The sequence below is a fragment of the Lactuca saligna genome, chromosome 7 (assembly GCF_052625555.1).
Source record: "Lactuca saligna cultivar CGN05327 chromosome 7, ASM5262555v1, whole genome shotgun sequence".
Taxonomy (NCBI): domain Eukaryota; kingdom Viridiplantae; phylum Streptophyta; class Magnoliopsida; order Asterales; family Asteraceae; genus Lactuca; species Lactuca saligna.
This window is the reverse complement of record NC_136423.1, coordinates 156,761,549-156,783,680: the sequence shown is the minus strand read 5'-3', so window position 1 is coordinate 156,783,680 and position 22,132 is coordinate 156,761,549. Positions and strand designations below refer to the sequence as shown.

Below are 22,132 nucleotides of genomic sequence, written 5' to 3'. Positions count from 1 at the left end.
ATAAGATCGATTCGGAACTTGACCTGGCGCTCGGGAGTTATTCCAAGCAAATCCTCAGGAAATACGTCGGGAAAGTCACATACTTAAAGAATATCGCTGATGCTTTTCTCCACCTTCGTTTTATCCACGATGTGACCAAGAAAGGCGTGATTCTTTTTATGTAGGCACTTTTGTGCTTGGATGCATGAAATGAGTCGGAGGTTTGTTCCAGGTTTATCGCCATAAACTATTAGGGTTTCGTTGTTGGGTAGGTGAAGGTGAACGACCTTCTCATGATACATAATTTCAGCATGGTGGGGCTTAACCAATCCATGCCAACAATCACATCAAAGCTCTTAATATTAACTGGCATTAAACTGATTTGGAAGGAGTGATTTATGTAGATATCGTTGGTTGACTCTGTTTTACCATTGGCCATTTCGACTGTAAAAGTTTCGTCAAATTGGTGGGGATTTTTATTGAGTAGATGTTTAAATTTGTGACTTATGAAGCTTCGCTCAGCACCACTATCAAATAAAATGCACGCATAAGAGTTGTTGAGGGGAAACATACCAGTCACCACTGTTGGATCTTCGACCGCTTCTCCTTGCCCCATGGTTAAGACCCTTCCTACATTCTAATTGTTGTTCTTGGGGCAGTTGCTTTTAAAGTGGCCGGTTTCTCCGCATCCATAACATGCACGACTGGCTCCGGCGTTGTTGTCATTGGGCTGCTTGTTTTGCTGTGGGGGCATCTTGCAATATCGGACAATGTGCCCCTTTCGATTATAGTTGGTGCATTGGAAATCCTTGCATCCCCCTAGTGGTGATAATTACACTTGTCACATTTTGGGTTGGAACCCACGTATGACTTTGCTAGCATTGTTGTGGTTGGGGCTGGAGCAGCTGGGGTTAGTGCGACTAGAGTGGTAGCAGCATGAACTGCTACAGTCTGTGATTTCTTGGATGACCCTGCATCCTGCCATCCCTTTCGCTTGTTACCCAAATTCTTCTTGTTTCCTCCTTCTTGATTGCTTTCCCCCCCTGTTGTTTTCGTGTTTTTCTTGTCACTGTGATCGTAAAGCTTTTTGGCCAGGCACTTTGCACTGTCATAGGTCTCTGGATTTGAGGCAATTACATAGGAGGGATAGCTCGTTGAACCTTGAGATGTATGCGTCAATATCCGAGTTCTGCACCGTAAGGTTCCATAATTCTTGCTCAAGCTTTTGCACCTCCCCTCGAGGAAAGTATTCCGCAATCATCATTTCTTTGAGTTTCTCCGAGGGCATGGATCAATGTGTGATCCTAGAATTGGGAGGAAATGGATCAACGGAAGAACTTATGATACTACAATCTTAGGTTCGACCTTGCTTGAAAAACGATCATAAGGATGACAATTAGTTTTTGATAGTAGGAGTCCTAGGATCTTACAATCAAGATCCAAATGTTAACAATAGTGATCAATATTATTTTAAATCATTATGTATTTAACTTTCTTTTAAAAAACATCATTTATTAAGTTGCTCCAGTTGATATATATCAGATGCATGTCATGAGTCGACTATATTTGGGATTTTCTTTTTCTTGCTTTAATGGACGAGATAACAAATAAATGACTGGCTGTATTAGGAAAAAAAAGTTAAGTAAAGCCTGCAATGAATTTATTAGTATTTTTATCTTATATCACACCATATAATGATACAAAGTTACAAACATTATTGTGTTTGCCATATATTTGATATACATACATGCAAACATCATGTATGGATGATTATGTGTTCTGTTTATATAATCACATGCAAACATTTATTTATATAGCTAGGGTTTCCACCATCTTAAGGAGACGTTTCTTGTTCGTTAAAGGTGATTGCTTCGGTGAGAGAATGGCAACAGCGGCCACAACCTCTATAATGGTTCCAACGACCGCAGCATCCAAATCTACAACCCCCTCCCCAACCACCACCACCACCACCACGCCCACCCCACCCACCACCGCCATATCCTCCTCCACGTCCACCCCATCCACCACCACCATATCCTCCTCCACGTCCACCCCATCCACCATCACCATATCCACCATCAAATCCACCCCAACCACCGCCACCATCAGGTCCTCCCCATCCACCACCACTGAATCCACCCCAACCACCGCCGCCACCACCATCATATCCATTTTTCACATGATATTCTTTGGGAGATTTATTCGCTGCGCTCACGAAAGCACCATAAGAGACTATGTATCAATAACAAAAAAGAACAGAGTCAAAATCAACCAAACTCACCATTGTTTTCACCATTTTGTGTTTCGAATTGCCCAGTCGATGAGCCCAAAAAAACAAGCGCAAAGAGAACACATAGAACCATAAACGATTTAATCTTCATGTTATCTAGCATTGAAATCGATCATTCCTTGTGCAGCTATTTATAGGATCAAAATCACTCCAAAGTGGATGCTTGAGTATACAGCATTTACTCTTCCGTATAGTTGGTCGTTGCAAGGGTTTTTGGACTCATAACGAGTTCAAAGTGTTATCATATGGTTGAACATTCCACTATCTATAAATAGCAAATTGCTTCGTCCTCATCTGACAGTAAATAATGAATATGACAAATAATATTTCATGTTGTTATATACTTTTAGAGAATAGATTTATACGATCGATTGATCGATCTTGGATTTTTCGTGTAGTTGAGCTAGATTTTTTTTCAACAGCGATATTCGACACCAGAAAATAGAAATTTTAACAAGGAAACTCACCAATAACCCTTGAAGCTAAAGGAATAATGTTTTTGTAAATCCAGAGGTACTGCATTGATTTTGAATGCCCTGTCCAAAAATTAAAAACATCTCTCCTTAAAATTTCAGATTAGCAACCGATAGGGATAGCATAGTGAAGGAGTTAAGATGGATTAGCGAGTCATGAAATAGGCAAAAATAGGCACCAAAAAAAAATATTTGAGAAGAAAATATTATATCTGGGGAACATTTGTTTCCATTTTGCAAGTCATGAAATAGGTTTATTTAATATGTAGTCATATCACACTTTTAATAAATACATAAACTACTCTACGAAAAGTTCACAAATATTTGATTTATTATAGCTCTATTTTGTTTGCACAAATATGTCAAACTTTAAAAATATACATATTTGAATAACTACATATATTATCTTAATGTGTAAGTTTAATAGACAAATTTAGTTTAGGGGTTGTTGCTATGAAAAAGAATGTCAAAATGGGGATGTAGCTCAAATGGTAGAGCGCTCGCTTTGCATGCGAGAGGCACGGGGTTCGATCCCCCGCATCTCCAATTTTATATATATAACCTTTTTAAACCTTTGTGTTTTAAATTATCACATCAGTTAGAACTACGGTTAAAAGATAATCCATGTATTTTTGCATATACTTTTACTTAAATTGATTATTTCAGTTTTCAATATAATAAATTGTAATTTCAAAAGTTAGGATAATGAGAGGTCTTTCACAAAGGAACATGAGCAAGGAGATGGTCCATCGTTTCTTGCAAACCTCCACATATCGAACAAGATGAAGAGCTAAAGACCACACCCCTTCTAGGTACAACAACTAAAGATGGAATTCTGTAAATCGTTGAGATACAATTGGCTTTAATTGGAGCCCAAATATTCCAATAGTGTACTTACCAAGTTGAAGGGAATATTTTTTTATTCAATCAACTTTCTAAATGAGTTATCTGATTAGGAATCCATACCCTTGTATCCGCGTCATTGAAAATATTTAGCATCCCAATCAAATTTCTGTAGCGCTCTAGCTCCAAAAATCCAACCGTGCTCGAAGGTTCACATGGCTTGTACCATGATAAGCTTCGAATATCTCCCATGGCCATGTAGCATTTTACTATTTTGCATCTCTTGTTCGAAGCAATGGTATATAGAGTAGGAAAACTCGATCTAAGTGGCTAAGATTTAACCCAAATGTCATTCTATAAGGGGAAGATATTGCTACTACCCACCTTGCATCTAAATAATTCTGTCACATTGATATTCATTTTTTCTAGATCTAAATTAATTTTTGAAATATTTTCCGTGAGTTCGCCAAAACCCTTTTAACAAGAATAAATTCCAACACTCTAGAAGTAGGAATGGATTTAATAACCTTTTCCCATAGACTATAGGGATTATTCTTTTGATGTTACCTCCATTTGGTGAAAAACGCTAGGTTCAAAGTTCCAAGGCTTCCACTCCCGAGCGTTCTTTATAAGGGGTGTTGCTAATAAGACACCCCTTAAACACCTTATTGATTCCTTTATAAAAAGTCAACCTATAATTAACTATTTATAATCAGTTTTTTTGAAAAACAATGCAATTTCAACCAATCAAAATATTTTAAAATTGAATTAGGATGTTTATATGGTAAAATTTAGTGTCTTTTTAGCCAATCCCTTTATGATTTAGGTGTTGTGATTTTCTCCCACAACACCTAGGTTTTATTTAGCCTATGTACTCCCTTTTAATTATCTCCAGTGAGTTAATGATTGTCATTGATTTCCATATATTCTTTGAATAAGGAAAAGTAGTAGGTCGCAAGGCTAACTAAAACGTTTTTATTAAAGTTACTCTCCTCCCAAAGATGGAGTTTTAGCCTTCCATAGCAATAATCTTTTGTTAGACTTCCACCACTAGTTTCCAGTTTTTAATAAGTTCCATATTGGCTCCAACAGGGAGTTCCAAATAGGGAAATGGAAATGAAGTCGAGTGACAATGAATAATGAAGCCATGGTCGATATTTGAACTGGGCCAACCCCAACACCAAATAATTTGCACTTTGAAAAGTTAACTTTTAGACCTAAATATAAATAGAAAAATATGAGTATCTACGAAGATTATAGAAGTTAGCTATTAGGGCTTTGTACCCCCATGGAATAGACCAAGATTACATGTTCTTTTTGAAACCATATTTAATGCTTCCATCAAAAAAAAAATTAAAAGGAAAATGCACAAAATATCTCGTTGCCTTACTCTCCTATGCTTGTAGAATTCCTTTGTTGGTGCATCATATAAAAGAACTGGGGTTTTTATGGACTCTATACATCCACTAATCCATGATCTCCATACCACATCAAAACCCATTTGATTCATAATTAAGACTAAGAATTTCCAATTTATGGTATCAAATGTAATTTCAAAGCCAAATTTAATAGATATAACATTTTTTTTAAATATTCTTAGCCCTATCAAACACTTTATATAAAATTAGTTGACCATCAAGTGCACGATCCTATTTCTCGGTATGTAATTTAATATGGTTTTAATTTGAACATTCCGTTAAAATTTGAAAACTAGAATTAATCGAAGCAGGACTTGCTTCTTATGAGAGGGATGTGCCCCAACCCATGGGCTGAAGTCTTTTTAGGGTTTTGGGGGCTGTTTAAGTATCATTAACCCTTACGGTTAGCTCATTCTCAGCTTCCTTCATCCTCTAGAGAGAGATTTAGAAACCCTAACCCTAGTTCTCTTGTTTTTGAACTTTGGTGTCCTTGGAAATATTGTTTCTCAACTTTTGTTCTTAAAGCTTGAAGAACAAGATCCTTCTTCGTGCAATAAAGTGAAGAGCAAGTGTAGATCTAGAAATTTTCATGTTTTGGATGTTTTTTTGAATATAAAGGTTCAAGCTTTCCTTGTCATTTGTTATATCATGCTTAATATCCATTTTGTACGCTTTTCGTCCGTATTTTTTGAGGTGAGCTTGGAATTTGCTTGACTCCAAATCTTTTTGGTCACATAGGGTTGTTGATTGAACCATTTGTCCTCATAAAGTTTGGACCTTTAGTTCTTCCTTCAATTCATTGAAGTATTGGAGATGATTTAGTTCATTTGGAGTACAAAAGCCTAGATCTTGTTTGACGTGGTGTGTCTTAATGGATAAAGTTGGAAACTTTATCCATTTAGACCATTGGATTTGAGATTGGCAGATGTGGTTGTGACTTAACGGATTAAGTTAAAAACTGAATCATCCAAAAAATAAGGTCCAAAATTTTCGTTTTATAATATAAATAAAAACCATAATTGGCATTCATCATATAAAAGCATAATTCATGTATCTTGAAAATATCATAAACTAATGTCAATATATCAAAATCATGTGACAAAACATCATAGTAAATCATTCCATGCTAAAATCTGTGGTGTGTGCAATGTAGTCATCCTAAGCTCTTCCCCTTGCTAGCGGAAGTACTTGAAACCAAACTAAAAACTATAAGCAAAAAGCTTGGTGAGTCTCCCCAAACTACCACATACCATACACATAATCACATAATAGCATACATTGGGCCTTGCCTAGTACATCAGACCCCGTCTGGTATTGGATGAATCCGGCATCGGGCCCTGCCCTACATCGGACCGAAGTCCGACATCGGGCCGAAGTCTGGTATACATATAACATATCAACAAGCATATAACATAAACACATAACATAAACATATAAGCTAAACATTCCTCCGGTTTGCCCCGACATCTGACCGAAGCCCGGAACACATAACACATAACATATAAGCTAAACATTCCTCAGGCTTGCCCCAACATTAGACCGAAGCCCAGAACCTATAAACATACACATGAAAGAATCACAAAGACATCAAGCATAAAAACATTCCTCAGGCTTGCCCCGACGTCTGGCCGAAGTCCAGAAACATATAATCTACATCGGGCTAACCCCGACATCGGACATAAGTCTAGCACATGCTAACATACATAAACGGGCCAACATTTGTGCCTTCAACCCGCTCCTATTAGAGGAAAACTCACCTCACAAAGCTGGTTGTTGAACCTCTCGGTAAGGCATCTCTATCGGCTGCTCCCGCGACTCCTTGGCTATCATTATAACAATAACACTTAGTCAAAATCCAATAATCCTTCTTAGGGTAAAATGACTATTTTACCCCCTGATCTAATTTGGACCATAACCTAGGCCCCATTCCTTCTAATATTTCCAAGCCCACTAATGGCCCACTAAACGCCCACTAATGGCTTAATTTGCTAATTGGGCCCACACCTCAAATGGGCCTTCCCTTAAGCCCAAACATGTCCTTGGTCCATTATCTGACTTCTGATGGCCCATTGTGGCCCAATAACTGCCAAGCCCAAAGATTAGCCCAAACATCGCAAGGCCCAAAGCCTGAGAGTACATTGAGTGTACTCCTCTGTAGGCTACGCGTACAACTTGCATGGTTTGTAAGATGCACGTACTGGTGTGTATCCCTAGCGCACTACCCTGTTAAGCCATCAACTTCAAAAATGCTTATTCCATTAAGACCTTAAGCCCATTTTTCAGATCTGAGTCCCTTAGCATGTATTAATTCATAAAGTCGACTACTTGGTGGCTTGCAACCCACCAAATAAACCTAAACTTGGAATATAACAACTATCTTCCATGGAAATGGCTAGATCTCATGCATGGTCACAAATGGGCCCTAAAGATTGAAACTTTACTTCTTATGGGACTCATATATCACTAAGGGTTGCACCCCTTGGCCTAGAAACGAAGTTGAATCATAAAGATCCAATCTTGGGACTAAAAAGATCCCAAAACATCACTACAATAGATCCAAGCATTCATAATGTTGAAGCAAGAAAGTGACCCTCTTTAACTTGTCAATCCAAAGTCATCTTCGCAACCGCAATGAACTTCTTGATCGCAATCAATTTCTGTCATCCGCAATGTCATTAGCAACAAAGACTTAGGTAGTGTTTGTTTTTTGTCTACAGATTTGTATGACCTCTTCTGTCTACGCCGCGCAAACCATGCCCATACATTAGTCTTCGCAAACTGTTTGTTTTCTTGAAGATTGCAGACTTAAAAATGTCTATGTGCCCTCTTCTTGGCGTAGATGTGGACTAGAGTCTTCTAACATCTTATATATATATATATATATATATATATATATATATATATATATATATATATATTTATTTTTTTTAATTTATAATTTTTGTAACTTTGTTAATGATAAACAATTTGAAAAAAAAAATACAAAACTTAAAAAAAACGTTCGACGATACAAACATGATATTTTTGACAAATTTATAAATAAAGATTTATTACAATAATAATAATACTCGTTGAAGTTGTTTATATAAATATGAAAAAAGTCATAATATATTCTTATATCATTTTTCCAAATTTTATAAAACATTATTTAATACAGTTTCATCAATTTCTTCAGAAAATATTTATGGTATGTTTTTAATGGATTTAATTGAAAAAATCGAAGTTTATTTCCATCCATTTATGTATCAAATTCTTTGATCACTAATTATAATGTTTAGTTATAACTTTGCAACCAAAGTTGTTGGTTTTTATCAAATATATACGTTAATTCATACAATTTTATTTTTATTTTTTATACGATAATACATAAAAGTTGATCTAGATTCGTTAATTGTTTATAGCAAAGTCATAAAAATATTTAAAAAATCAGTTTATTTAGATTTCAGTTGATTTTAGTTTCTAGCAGATGTTAAAAAACAAACAGTCTTCTTTTTTCAGACTGCAGATGTTTGGTCCACCTCTTCTACTGCAGAGGTCTACAGATATGGTCCGCAGACTACATACATTTTGCCTCAGAATAAACAAACAACACCTTAGTTTTTCTATTTCATAACTTATCTGTTTACATTGTATTATCCAGTGTGCCTTGCATGAAAACTTTATCAGAAATTCAGTCTTTGTTTATTCTCTATAAATAGAGTACTTTACTTCATAAATGAACATACAACAACTCATCTCTATTTTCTCCATATCTAAATTTCTCTCTGAATTCATATCTTCTTTTCTTCTAAGATTTTACTGTACTTACTCTCAAACATATTAAGATCTGAATCTCCTTTGGAGCAAGTCCTAGTTACTTCATTCACTTTAAACTGATAGCATATACTAACGTGTGTTTGATTCCAAACCATGTTAAGAATCAGTTTGGTGTTTACTTGACATATAACTTGCTGTCATTATATTTCCTTACTTTTCCGCACTTAAATATTCTGCAACTAACTTTCTAAAAACTCTAACTTCTTATTATTGTTGAGCTTTATGATCCTTTGAGATTAACTTTAATCCGCAATCTATAACTTGTTCTAACGTTTATTCAAGTGTGTGTCTTAAATGTTTTTCTCTCAATAATTGGTATCAGAGCCAAAGTGGTTGCTTTTTAAACAAAACACTGATTTTGAAAAGCCTTCTATACCACTAAATCTCATTTTCCCAAAAAAATAAATAAAAAAAACAAGGAAATATGGCACAAGCATTATCTCTTAACGTTTCCAACAGTGTTGGTGGTTCTAATCGAGCCCCAATCCTTGTTGCAAGCTAGTATCACCACCGGTCTCAAAAGGATGGAGAGGTATCTAAAAAGACTTGGAAGACATGTGTGGAGATCCATAGAAGAAGGACCTCATGTCCCCATTCTCTCTCCAGTTCAAGCTGATGGTGCTCAAGCCAGACTAGGTGGAGGTCAAGCTACAATGAACTGTCCCACTAAAGATGATCTGGATAAAATGGAAAGTGATGATGTTGCTTTCTATGAAATCTCATGTGGATGGGCCCCAAACAATTTTGACATCATAATCAACTGCAAATCAGCCAAATAAATCTAGGATGTCCTCAAAAATCTATATGAACGCTCTGAGCAAGATCAAGGAAAGAATCTCACCACCGCACTTAATGAGTTTAACAACTTCAAAGCTCATCCTGATGAGAGTCTTGAGGACTTCTTTAACAGATTCAACCTCATTGTCACCAATTTATCAAATGTTTCCACTATTTGAAGCAACCATGAAACCAATCTTCAGTTTCTTAATGGTTTGGGGAAACACTAGACTACGGTGAAAATGATAGTCCAAGATGATAGGAAGATTCACTCACTGTCTCTCTTCAAGTTGTATGGAGAACTCAAGGCACAAGAATCAATCATGCTCAAAGATTGTGTAGACTTCGGAGGTCCACTTGCACTCATAACTCAAAACAAAACCATCTAACCATATGAACCTTACCCTTCCTCATATGACAACCCACGACAGTCATACGAAGCCGATACAGAATATGATGTTGAAGAAGAATTCCAAAATGCAAGTGTTCTTGTTAGCTAACAATTCAACAAGTTACCACCAACCTCCTTTTGCAAAAATCAGAAGTTCACCAAACCTCCCTTCAACTGAAACTTCAATCCACCAAACAATCATTCTCGATATCCTAAAAACCTCACCAGTCTCCCCAACCTCTGAACACTCATCAATCCAAAGAGGCCCCACAACCTGTCAAGCTAACTAACTCTGATACCTCAATCAAAGTTAAAGATGATATTGTCATTTGTCACAAATGCAACAAAAGAAACCGCTTTTCTAAAGTATGTAAAGCCAATGTGGTGAAGGATAAAGAATTCTATCTCAGAATGGCACAGGAGATGGATGAAAAAGAAAAGGAAAGGGCATATGTGGCCCAAGTGAAGAGGGATCATCAAGTTTGGTCGTCAGGGGATGAAGATGAAGACTTCAACAACATCAAGGGCAAGGGAAAAATTTTTGTGATGGCAACTACTGATGAGGATGGATCAAAAAAGCTAGAGAAAAACTACTGCTTCGTGGTAAAAGATGGAACTCTAAGCATTGTTGAACAAGTAAAACTCATGATCCAAACTAATAATTATGTCATGCATGATTGTCAACCCTTCTTAAACAACCTTAATGACACTTGTGTTACCATCCTTTCAGACTATAACTAGGCCTTAGATGAGAAGAACATAGCATCCTAAGAAATGTTTCATGTAAGAGGACGACTAGAAGACAAGAGACTATAAGTTTCCACGTTAGAAAGAGACTTGGTGTCAGAAAAGGATGCCCAAATTTTATGTGAAATTCAGTTAGGAATAGCTTCGAATCAAAGGGATCTAGGCCAAAAAGAAAATGTACGTTTGAATTTGTTAATCAAAAAATTGTTTAATTCAAGTGAAGCCATTGAAAATCTTGTGAATAATGGAACCGTAGATAATACATATAATTAGGGTTGGTCCAATGGGTATTCCACCGCAGTGGATTCATCACCTCGATTTAACAAAGACCGTCCCTATCTCCCTCCTGATCGAGAGTTTCATTTCCCAGTCAATGAGAAAACATTCCCCCAAAAGACATTAGAGCCCACTTCAGTAGAATTCGTAATCTAAATAATAATTGTGTCATCGATGAAATTCTTCCTGAAACCTCTGATCATCCATGTGATCAAGTACCCATCACTCGCACAATTTATCCTAATTCTCAGGCTTTGACAATTGTTGATGATGAAATTCTTATGGAAGGACCTGATGAAACTGTAAACTGTACACTTTTATCCTCTGACCGCCGTCCCACTCACTGCAGTCTTAGACCACAGTTTTCTCAAGTACCTTCCATAAAGTGTCCCTCTAAGGGACGTTCTTTGACTTACTATGTGGTAGTCTAGTCTTCCTTACCGCAGACCGCAGTCAAGAGCACCATGACCATTCAACCCATTCTCCATGAGTTACCCATAGAAAATTTTGAATACGGTCAATGCTCTCAGAGTCCTGAGTCTTCTAGTTCAGATGACTCAAGTCCACCTTTTCAAAAACAAACAAAGCTTTCCAAGAAACCGCAGTTGAACACTTCTGACCATGGTTCTCCAAAATCTCAAGCAAAACTGGCTTTCAAAGAGGAAGTTACATCCCATGGTAAAAAGCATGAAAATAATTTCAAAAACAAAACCCTCAAACAAACCAAAGTTTCAAAACAAAAAAGTCTTGAAAAATCTGTTTCCTCCAACCGTTTTTCAAAAGGCACTGCAGTTAAAATATTAGACAAATGGGTTGTATAGTACAAAAAACTTTTTCTATCTCTTCTGACAAATCCCAAAAGAAAGTTAAATCTTTTCAAAGATATCGTTTTCAAAACTATTCATTGGACGATCCAAAATGGAAAGGAATTTTGCCGACTCCTACACCTTTTAGGTCACATCAGTTTGTTAGAAGGACAAAACCTAGGAGGAAATCAAATGCCCAAGAATTTTCAATTCCCAAGGGCACCTCAATCAAGTTTCACTCTCGGACTGGTCACAAGCCTCACACCACACACTCTGGACCGCTGACCAGGTACGGTGTCTGGCTAAATGAGAAAAATCTTACCTTTGGATTTTATCATCATAAAGGGCCATATCAAGTCCAACCCCGTAATTCTCCAAAACCTCACAATCCTCCAAAACCTCGTAACACTCCAACAGTTCACAAACACCAGTTCTACATTTCAAGATTGACACAAAACCTATCCCTAAACATCGTATTCATGCATCAAAGTCAGAAAAGCTCTAGTTTGTCCTCGGGCTCCAAACTCGTTTAGGTGCCCAAACTAACCCATTAATTTTTGTATGCAAAGGGCCCAAAATCCTAAGTCCAAGACCCTTTGTTATGGCCCAAAAGTCTTTTCTTCATCAATGGACCTAGCATCAAAGTCCAAAACTATAATAGGCAACAAGGCCCAAAGGCCTAAAAGAAGATTCCTCATAATGGGCCCAACCAAGCTTGGTCCATTTACACTAACAGTTCTAAGGCCCAAACGGCCCAACTTATGACCCTAAATGTCCACATTATAAATTCACCCACCTAATATAACTAGGCTACAACCCACGATATAACCCTAAACTCCTAAGTCCACATGCGAAGCCCACACCGAAGGCCCAAAATACTGAAACCTTCTACTGAGTACTTGGAGCGTACTCAGCTTGTATGATAAGCGTACATGATTAAGGGCCTGTACGTTGTGCGTACATGCTTATACGCCCAACGTACTCCTCTTATTTGCCAAATATCCCATTAAGCTCTTATTTGGTTCAGACACTTGCTCCAATACTCATATTTGACCTTTTTGAGGTGGATAATCACGTAAAGTTGCCAACTTTACATGCATGCATGGCTTAATGAAGCCCTAAAAGCCCAAAAGAACTTAATAAATGTCTTAATGCTTGCATGGAGGTCACAAACACCATAAAGTTTGCACCTTTAAGCTAGAAGAGGCCACTAAACGACTAGATCTACAGCCTTGGCATCACAAATGGTCTTGACACATCAAGACCTTCAAAAAGGGGACCAAAGAGACCAAACAAGTCCAAAAAGGAGATCTAAACAATGGTTGATCAAGGTATGAACTTTATACCTCAAGAAGCTCCCTAAGATGAAGGAAATGTTGGATCTAGAAGCTTCACCACGATCAAGAATTATATTACAAGCTCTTCTCCTTGCATACACGCCCAAAAATGGCTTCCTTATGACACTCCAAGCTCAAACTCACCTCCAATGGCTACTAGGGTTTATAGGGATGATGAGAGGCAAAGGAAGCTGATAGAAATAAGATCCAAAGATTAAACGATGGTTTAAATATGGTAAAAGTCCGAATATTAGGGTCTTAGACCTCAACCTCGTACGCCCCGCGTCAAAGCTTGTACGCCCCGCATACGAGCCTAAGCCACTAGATGCATTTGCTGGTGATTATGTAGTCATGATAAATCAGGAATAGTAACAACCGAAAAGATATATTATATGGATTTGAACCAAGAGCCCGAGTCATTTAAGTCATAAGTCAACCGAAAAGATATATTAACAGGGTACTGCTAATAAGACACCCTTTTGGACAGCCTAATTCAAAAGTCAAACTTTGATATTTGTGTATTTTATACTTTTTATAGGTTTTAGCTTTTTGGTAACTTAAACTGTAATTAATTTTTAACAGCATTAACAGTAGTTACATTGAAACTTGTTACAACCACTAACTAGAATGAATTAACGACTTCTATTCTTTTATATAAAATCTTATATAAAATCTTAATTCAGATTAATACTAATCAAGCCAACTTTCAGGTAAAATCTCTAATCTAAGTTGTACATCACCATTTTGTAGCTAACATGTAACTCCTACAATATCGATTTTTTGAAGTAACCTTAAAAAAGCCATTGTCATTGTTAAAATGTTGTTCCACCAAGGTCGAATACCAGATTCCTCGTCATTTTTTTTCTTGTCTTTGGGCATCGTCAAGGCTACAATCATCGAGGGAGAGAGACGGCGGTTGTGGTCGACGAGATCATAAGTGTGATGAGCAGCAGAGGTCCATTGAGTCAGAGGTTGAATCCGACGATGAGAGTGGCGACGATGAGATTGAAGGAGTGGAGATTTCCAGCGACGAGAGTGATAGTTGGGAGAAAAAAGACGATCGATTTTTGGAAGCGATGGCAGACTTGATTGGATAATGAAAGGATTAGGTTTTTTTAGTTATATATGAAGATTGGTATGGGTTTTAAAATTGGGCTAACATGGGCTAACATATTTTTTTTAACAAAATGGGTTGGAGTAAAGTAGCAGTAAACACGTTTTCTATACTAAAACTTTATAATATATATATATAAATTATTCTTTATACATAATTTTAGTTTTTATAATCTTTTTTTTGTAGTGTTTAATAAATAATATCGAATCCCAATGGAAATAATTTAAATGAAGGCATGAACACTACGTCGACATCGCCGTTTTCTACCACTAGGGTATAATATTTATCATAATAACATTTTTTTATCATTGCGTTACAATTTTTTAACAATTTTTTTTTAAATAGGTGTTTACGTCTCGTGATGAGTTGATGGAATGGGTGCGAAACATTGTATTTTCTCTTGGTTATATCATCGTGATGAGAAAATCAAAGACAAAAAATGGTGTGGTGTCTTATATCACACTTATTTGTGATATTGGTCATGAATACAAAAGTAAAGCAACAATTAAAAATTTTGGAACCAAAAAAATCAATTATAACTTTCAATTGGTAGGTTTGTACATCAAACAATATGACGGTTGGACCCTCAGGGTGATACATGATCAACATAATCATCCACCTGCACAATATATGGAGGAACATGCTTTTGCTAGGCGGTTGAAAGAACACGATAAACAATTGGTGGGTGACTTGACAAATATGAATGTTACACCACATAACATACTCTCAATAATAAAGAAGCGCGGCGAGAATAATGTTTCTACACTAAAAACCATATACAATGAGCGTCTCAAGCTTCATTCATCCACGGTCGTTGAATATATGGAAGGCATTTCCACACGTTTTGATAATAGATGCAACATACAAGACCAACAAATATGGTATGCCTTTTGTTCAGATTGTTGGCACAACTTCAACCAACAAGACATTTAGCATAGCTTTTGCATTTATCGTTAATGAAAAGGAGGAGAACTATAATTGGGTGTTAACGTGTCTAAAATCCACATTAGACAAGTGCATGCACCCACACATTATAGCCACAGACAGGGAATTGGCACTGATGAACGCATGTCAACAAGTTTTCCCCGGTGCCACTCGGTTACTTTGTAGATGGCACATTACTGAAAATATTAGAAAGCGTTGGAGGAGAAGATTCAAGATAGACGATGAGTGGAAACCCTTTCATATAATGTGGACTGTACTTGTTGACTCTCCAACATGGATAGTGTACAATGATAACTACAAAACACTCCAATCGATGTTGAGAAAATATCAAGGTACAAATCTTATTATTTTTTAACTTGTTATTTATGATTTTAGATTATTTTTATAGATAATAACATTTATATAATTACAAATGTTTTAAATTATCTGGATGAAGTTTGGTTAAACAAATATAAGGAAATGTTTATCTTAGTCTGGATCGATCAACATCTCAACTTTGGACAACGAACTACAAATAGAGTTGAGAGCGCACATTCAAATCTAAAGAAGTACTTAGATGACACAAATTCTTCTCTTGATAAATTTATTGGTTGTCTTGATCAATTAGTGAGGTCTCAACTTCCATCGATACAAGATAGTCTTGAAAAGAGTAGAATTGTCCGTAAACGGGAACACGACTTGCCATGTTTTAGATTATTGTGGGGTTCATTTTTACATGAAGATCTCGATAAAATAGTTGGGGAACTTCTTGAGTGAAAATCAAATTGACTCGTTAAACTGTGGTTGTAAACTACAACATAGTTGTGGCTTACCATGTGTTTGCATGTTATTAGTTTACTTAAACTCGGGTGAGTATATTCAACAAGTATTTTTTTTTTAATTTAACTAATATATTGAATTTTTATATACTAATGGTATTTCAATACAGGTGAGTATATTCCATTAGAATCGATAGATATATTCTGGACAAAGCTTGATATATCAGAGTCAATTTCTGTAGCTAATGAAGATATTCGTTGTGAGGATGATTTAGAAATGATTAAAGAAGACTTCTATCAACAGTCAAAAGCAGGAAAAAAAGTATGATAAGAAAGCTAAGAGATATTTTCCTACCAATTAAAACACGCATTAAGGAACCCACAATTCAAAAAAATACTTGTGGACGACCAAACTTGAAGAAACAACAACAAAACGAGCTGATTCTACAAATCAAGCTCCTATAAGATGTAGCTATTCAACCACATCAAAATATGATGGATTGAATTCAACATGGATGAACAAGGAACCAACAAGACATAGTTCATATGTAACCACGGTTCCAGACATGAATGAAGCAATTCCAGACTTAAATGTATTTATGGATTAGAACCAAGCGCCTGAGTCATGCTACATTCATCCATTAATGGATGACATTCCACTCGTGTTTCATCCATACGTATCACATATACAAAATGTTGAGGGTGATGGACATTGCAGATTTCGAGCAATATCTGCTTGTCTTGGGTATGGCGAAGATCAATGGCTCTACGTTCGAAAACAACTAGTATATGAGTTACATAGTCATTCGATGTATATGCTACGGTTTTCACAGATGGAATCCATGAATTGTGGAATTCATTGTATTTCTTAAGACCGAGTGCACTAGCAGAACATTGGATGCTTATGCCTGAAACAGATATTCTGATTACTAACAAGTTTGGTGTGGTCCTTACTTTCTTAACCAATCATGGTTCCTTAACTTTCTTTCCTATTTGGAAAGGCCCAGAAGAATTTTTGGACCATCGGTTTATTACAATTTCACTTATATGTGGTCCTCGTTATGTTATGGTACAATTAAAAGAAGATTGTTTGATGCCTATCATTTCGGCTTTATGGATCCGTCACAGAGCCCCGTGTGCAGCTGGATGAGAAACGATGTTTATGTCACGTCTGCAAATTTATAGACAACTGAAACCTTATAATCATGATTTTATAATTATAGAGGATTGTTAAAGAATATTATTTATGTCTTGTATTTGAAGAATTATTAAATTAGTTGATTAATGAATGATTAAAGTTGGTCTCACATTTTTGTGTTTATGTATTTATTTATTTTTAATTATTAGATAATGTCATTTAAAATAGAAGGTTAATAAAAATGATTATTTGGAAATAACAAATAATAATTATATAGTTATATAATAATTATATTATAAATTTAATAAAAATATTAAACCCTAATGTATAGTATAAATTAATTAATTAGAACAAACTTTACAAATATATTTATTAATAGTATTTATTATTGTTTTAGTATAAAAAACAAAAAGTAAAGAATATGTACATAAGTTTAAACAACGATATGTTAGTTAATATTTTGTTATAAAATATATTTAAAATAAAAGTTAATAAAAATAGTTATTAGTGTTAAAACGAAAAGTAAAGCATACGTAAATAAGTTAAAAAAAACATATTAGTTAATATTTTGTTATAAAATATAATTATATCTCTTCCGGATTGTTCCGTTTTTTCTACTTCAACTCCATTCATTCTTCTCATCCAGACCAACCATGTTTTGAAAATCGGACCGGACCGGCCGGTTCGACCGGGAACCGGTCCCGGATCCGGTTCTTAAATGCCAAAAAACCGGTATTCATTTGAACCGGTGAAAACTAGTAAAAACCGGTTGAACCGGTACAAACCGGTCCGGTTGAACCGGCAAAACCGGTCAAAACCGGAAATTTAAAAAAAAAATTTTTTTTTTTTTATTTTTTATATTTTTTATATAATTAAATATAATTATGATATCATCCGGTTTTCCCGGTTTTTGAGACCGATCTGGCTGGTTGGACCATCCGAACCATCGAACCGGTAAGACGGGTTCGGTCTCCGCCGGTTTTCAAAACATTGCAGACCAACCCACAATCGGTGTCTCACACCGTTCTTTTTCCAATCGGAGCTATTTAACAGAAAAATCGAAGCCCAACACCATTCTCGCATCCATCGTCGCCAGAGAGAAGGATCGACTTCGAGATTGGAGGAGTCTCTGACTTGATTAGGTCTCATTTACCACCATGGAGAAGATGACGACAACCCACCGTTACCACATCCAAAGTTTGATAAATCGGTCTTCATTGTTGCCCTAAACCCCAATAACGATTTGAAGACGCGATCGTAAGGTTTCGAAGTTATCGAATTCCAATTCAGACAACCACTCCCAAATTCTTCTGGTCATCAGATGTAAGTTAGAACATAGTGAATCTTGATTCTTTACCCTCTCTTCTAATCTCATTCCTAACCTTTTTTTGTTGTCGTTGGTGTCAACCTCCTCTTCAGAAACAGTTCTCAGTCCTTCGACTGTTGAAGAAGATGAGACCGATGTCAGCTCTCCTCACTCCTCAAAAAAAAAATTTGATGGTAATTTACGTACCATACGCCTATCTCTATCTACATCATGCTGCTTATTATTATTTATCATACATGCTAATATGAGATCCTGGTCTTGGCATGACTCCATTCTGATGTCACCGAGGTTAGTCAATTTGTGTCCTAACTAAATAGAAACGTACCCTAAGTTTTCAACTTCTGAATTGATAAATCTTCAATTTTTTACTGAAAATTAGAGAAGGGAAACAAGATTTGATTATATGATAATAGAAAGTGTTTTGAGTGGGTATGGTGAAAACATAATTATAGTTTTTAACTTTTTATTCTTGAAATACTGATCATACAATAAACGTAACTACTCTTTAAGGGCAAATGAAGACTGAAGCAACTTGCATGTTAGAGCTTCTTACTAAATACAATCAGACAGGTTTTTGTATATGAATGTATATAATATATTTTCCAATTCAATGTGTACGTAAATTACCATATTTCATTTCTTGCTAAAACAGAATGAATATATATATATATATATATATATATATATATATATATATATATATATATATATATATATATATATATATATATACTACAGCTGCTGGGAATTGAAGAGGAGTTGTGGTTAGAGGCAGTTTATGCTGGAGCAAACTTCTGGAAGCCTGTTGATCAGTATCATATTTTAACTCTATGAGCTTTAGCAAGTCTAGATAAGTTTGAATATATATGATATTTTGCAATTCATCAAACATACTATCTTTTTTCACTATTTATTTATGTTTCTAAGTAATTTTCCCTGGTAATCAAGTACCATGGATTTGAATTGAATAATTCATTTAACCATTTGTATCGACTTCATATGAGTTTCAATTTCAAGGGTAAACTATACTTGGCTACTGATACAATAAAAAATTGTTCCACTTGCAGTACAAAAATTGAGGCTGGAATGGGAAATTAAATGGACAGCGGTACAATAATGGAAGCTAGAACAGGAATGGTGGTAGACAAAACAATGGGAATTAGCAGCAGAATGAGAATGAAGTTGAGCAGGGGAATGTAAATGGTGAACAGCGATATAGACATGGTCAATCTTATGGTTCCTACTTCTCTTTTTTTTACTTGCTGCAGCTTTATATTATGCCAAAACCGAATGTTTTCATCTATAAATTTGGGGAATTATGGACTTAAGTTTTTTTTTTTTTTTTTAAGTTTATGAACATAAGTTTAGTAATTTGTGTCATTTTTATGCTAGCTGTTTGATTAAATTGGTTTTTGCTAATAAACATTTATAATTGAATGTCTTCCAACCCCCGCAGGAATCTTCTCTTGTATATATTAAAGAAATGAAAGTTAGAAATAGTATTTATTTTTGGGCTTTAAGTTTTTACCTCAAATCCTTGGTGTATTTAACACTTTTTGCCCTTAAACTCAAAACTTTTATATTTTTGCGTTTTGATTGAATTTTTCTCTTTTTGGTTTTGACACAAATATTTAGTGAGTTTGACACTTTTAGTTCTTACAGTAAAAAATTTTACATTTTTGATGTTTTTGCAACATATCTTTTATGAATTTGACACTATTCGTCATTGTACTAAAAACTTTTACATTTTGACATAAAAAAGAAAGAAAAAAAACTTTCTTTTGAATTTTGTCACCATATTTTCCCAACTTTGGCAACTTTAACATTATTGACACAAAATTTTTGAATTTTCTCCAGCAGTGTTCATTGTTTTGATTGTACACTTTGACATCTAATTTTAGGGGTTATCGATTTTATCCCTTATTTGTGGTGATTTACAATTTCAGCATAAATTTTTTAAAGTTTGCTGATTTTTCCCGTAATACCCCAAAAGCAACGTAGTCGCGGCCTCGTTACTAGTTTAAAATAAAAATTTATAAAAATAGTTATTTAGAAATAACAAATAATAATCATTGTTAAAAAGTTAAAATAGATAATTATTATATAATTATTATATTATATAATTATTATAGGTTATCTATTTAGTTATATGGATGTTTCTTTAACCAACTCATTTGATATGGTAATCAATAGTGAAAGTCAAATTTAGAAAAAGGAAAAACCTAGGAATGCCTAGATTTTGATGACAACCAGGACTAAAGAATTGACAAGTGGAGGTTAGGAATACTCTTTTATTAGTAAGGATTAGTAAGGATAGATATAAAAACAAATACATTATACAAAATAGAAATATGAAATATATACTCTTTACTCTTAAATTGACAGCCAAACAAGGATGACACCCATTCAATTATTGTTGCTTCTAAACTTCAACCTATACAAAACCAATCTCAAAAATTGTACAAAGATAAATAAATAAATAAATAATCTAACACTCAAACACACTCTATCATCTTCAGATCGTGAAGAATCAAGAAAAACAACAACACTTTCTTTTTCTTAATCCACTTTCCTTCCCTGTCAACTGAAACAATCAAACATAAAATATATAAAAAAAAAATAAAAAAAAAAAAAAAAAAATCCTGTTCTTCTTCTACCCTTTCGGTGGACAACAAACAGCCAAACACCCTTTTTCCTCAACTGATTATCTTTTTCGTTTCTTGTCAATCGAACCCCAACCCAAAACACCCTGAGAATCGCTTCTATTGCTACCTTCTTCTTTCATTGAACTGCTACCAATGGACTAAGAACATCATAATCCACCTTTGTCCCTGTTTCGATGACCAAGCCTCAACCCAAATATCCATCGATTCTTTATCAAACATCAACACATAAACATCCATTCCCTATATCAATTTCTGTCAAGAACAATCAATGAAAAAAAAAGAAGAAGAAGAACATGCGAGGCTGCAGTAGCAGCCCCCATTCGCTTACCTGCTACCAATCAAAATAACAGCCCCACCCTCGCACTCCTCTTCTCCTCTCTTCAGTTCCTCCCACCGAACCCTTGAATCGCTCACCTCATCGACCCTCGCAACACTCCGCCATTTCCTCTATCCCTTCGGTTTCGTCAAACCCCGAAGACAAACCCCTCGTCGCCGATTTCTCCATCTCCTTCGCGAGATGACGACCGCCATCAGGTTTCGCAGTCGCTTCACGTTTCCCCTCTCGCCACCTTCGGTCATTGCTTTGCCATCGGACCTCCTTGCTGCCGCCGACGGATAGAAACTCCTAAGCGAGTCGCCGGAGAGTGGAATTCCTCCTCCTTACGATGGATCGATCACCCACCAGTCGCTGCTTTGTTCGTCTTTTCCCCTCCATTCGTTCGTGCCTTCGTTCGTTCCTTTACCCGATTAAATCTTGAACACGGATAACATTTAAGCCCTAAGTCATTTTAGTTATAAGATGAACAAACTACCCTCCCTGTTAAACTCTTCATTCAAAATAGGTCCCAATCCCCAAAAAGTGATTCCATTTATCCACAAACAACCCCTTACCACCCTCACTTGGTAACTTTTTTTTTTTTTTTTTTTTTTTTTTTTTTTTTTTTTTTTTTTTTTATCAAAATAGTCCTAACCATTAAATTAAATTACTAAAAAGCCTCTATACTTTAGCGAAGTTACAAATTAGTCCCTGA

General features: G+C 35.6%; 2 long non-coding RNA genes and 1 other non-coding gene across 4 annotated transcripts; 2 read left to right on the top strand and 1 right to left on the bottom strand.

Moving 5' to 3' along the window:
* The first annotated feature begins 3,215 nt into the window (after nt 1-3,215).
* TRNAA-UGC (transfer RNA alanine (anticodon UGC)) lies at nt 3,216-3,288 on the top strand. The gene has a single exon. It is a non-coding gene; the product is annotated as a tRNA-Ala (tRNA).
* A 14,809-nt stretch (nt 3,289-18,097) lies between these two features.
* On the top strand, nt 18,098-19,870 carry LOC145004087 (uncharacterized). 2 transcript variants are annotated; one of them, XR_013662265.1, is made up of 3 exons: nt 18,098-18,431; nt 18,528-19,005; nt 19,174-19,870. It is a non-coding gene; the product is annotated as an uncharacterized LOC145004087 (long non-coding RNA). The 2 variants fall into 2 exon arrangements; XR_013662264.1 differs by having other exon boundaries at nt 18,528-19,021.
* Nucleotides 19,871-20,769: 899 nt separating this feature from the next.
* Nucleotides 20,770-21,926, bottom strand: LOC145004115 (uncharacterized). Its single transcript, XR_013662273.1, has 2 exons — nt 21,430-21,926; nt 20,770-21,341 (listed from the first exon to the last, which is right to left on the bottom strand). It is a non-coding gene; the product is annotated as an uncharacterized LOC145004115 (long non-coding RNA).
* Nucleotides 21,927-22,132: the final 206 nt, after the last annotated feature.